This window comes from Xenopus tropicalis, chromosome 3 (genome assembly GCF_000004195.4).
Source record: "Xenopus tropicalis strain Nigerian chromosome 3, UCB_Xtro_10.0, whole genome shotgun sequence".
Taxonomy (NCBI): domain Eukaryota; kingdom Metazoa; phylum Chordata; class Amphibia; order Anura; family Pipidae; genus Xenopus; species Xenopus tropicalis.
The window spans coordinates 3,030,349-3,032,107 of NC_030679.2; the positions used below are offsets into that span (position 1 = coordinate 3,030,349).

Genomic DNA, 1,759 nt, shown 5'->3' on the forward strand with positions numbered 1-1,759 from the left:
TGAGGAGCAGAGGAGTGGAGGGATGGAGTGAGGAGCAGAGGAGTGAGGGGATGGAGTGAGGAGCAGAGGAGTGAGGGGATGGAGTGAGGGCAGAGGAGTGAGGGGATGGAGTGAGGAGCAGAGGAGTGAGGGGATGGAGTGAGGAGCAGAGGAGTGAGGCAGAGGAGTGAGGGGATGGAGTGAGGAGCAGAGGAGTGAGGGATGGAGTGAGGAGCAGAGGAGTGAGGGGATGGAGTGAGGAGCAGAGGAGTGAGGAGGCAGAGGAGTGAGGGATTGGAGTGAGGAGCAGAGGAGTGAGGGATGGAGTGAGGAGCAGAGGAGTGAGGGGATGGAGTGAGGAGCAGAGGAGTGAGGGGATGGAGTGAGGAGCAGAGGAGTGAGGGGATGGAGTGAGGAGCAGAGGAGTGAGGGGATGGAGTGAGGAGCAGAGGAGTGAGGGGATGGAGTGAGGAGCAGAGGAGTGAGGGGATGGAGTGAGGAGCAGAGGATGAGGGATGGAGTGAGGGGCAGAGGAGTGAGGGGATGGAGTGAGGAGCAGAGGAGTGGGGGATGGAGTGAGGAGCAGAGGAGTGAGGGGATGGAGTGAGGAGCAGAGAGTGAGGGCAGGAGTGAGGGGATGGAGTGAGGAGCAGAGGAGTGAGGGGATGGAGTGAGGAGCAGAGGAGTGAGGGGATGGAGTGAGGAGCAGAGGAGTGAGGAGCAGAGGAGTGAGGGGATGGAGTGAGGAGCAGAGGAGTGAGGGGATGGAGTGAGGAGCAGAGGAGTGAGGGGATGGAGTGAGGAGCAGAGGAGTGAGGGGATGGAGTGAGGAGCAGAGGAGTGAGGATGGAGTGAGGGGCAGAGGAGTGAGGGGATGGAGTGAGGAGCAGAGGAGTGAGGGGATGGAGTGAGGCAGCAGAGGAGTGAGGGGATGGAGTGAGGAGCAGAGGAGTGAGGGGCAGAGGAGTGAGGGGATGGAGTGAGGAGCAGAGGAGTGAGGGGATGGAGTGAGGAGCAGAGGAGTGAGGGGATGGAGTGAGGAGCAGAGGAGTGAGGAGCAGAGGAGTGAGGGGATGGAGTGAGGAGCAGAGGAGTGAGGGATGGAGTGAGGAGCGAAGGAGTGAGGGATGAGTGGGACGAGATGAGGGATGGAGTGAGGAGCAGAGGAGTGAGGGGATGGAGTGAGGAGCAGAGGAGTGAGGGGATGGAGTGAGGAGCAGAGGAGTGAGGGGATGGAGTGAGGAGCAGAGGAGTGAGGGGATGGAGTGAGGAGCAGAGGAGTGAGGGGATGGAGTGAGGAGCAGAGGAGTGGGGAAAGGAGATGGCCTCGCCGTATGCCAATATGGGGCTGTTGGTAGGAACCCAAACATGCTGTAGGGCAAACTAGGTCGGAACAAATATGGCTGTTGTAGGCAACCCACACTAGCCACAATATGCGCGTTGGCGGGACCAACTTGCGACCATCATAATGGCTGTTGGTAGGAACCAAAACATGGTAGGAACCTATCAATATGGCTGTTGGTAGGAACCTATCAATATGGCTGTTGGTAGGAACCCAAACATGGTAGGTGGAACCTCTCAATATGGCTGTTGGTAGGCTAACCTATTAACATGGCTGTTGGTAGGAACCCAAACATGGTGGGAACCTATCAATATGGCTGTTGGTAGGAACCCAAACATGGTAGGAACCTATCAATATGGCTGTTGGTAGGAACCCAAACATGGTAGGAACCTATCAATATGGCTGTTGGTAGGAACCAAACATGGCGGGAACCTATCA

The 1,759-nt window shown here is 57.2% G+C and overlaps 1 protein-coding gene across 1 annotated transcript in view; it reads right to left on the reverse strand.

Annotated features, from left to right (window-relative positions):
- Positions 1 to 1,660: 1,660 nt before the first annotated feature.
- Positions 1,661 to 1,759, reverse strand: part of LOC116406439 (hyaluronan synthase-related protein-like) — a 16,626-nt gene continuing 16,527 nt past the window's right edge. Inside the window, exon 6 of the mRNA XM_031898470.1 lies at positions 1,661 to 1,753. The gene's annotated coding sequence lies outside the window, so the exon portion shown is untranslated. The remainder of the gene's footprint in view (positions 1,754 to 1,759) is intronic.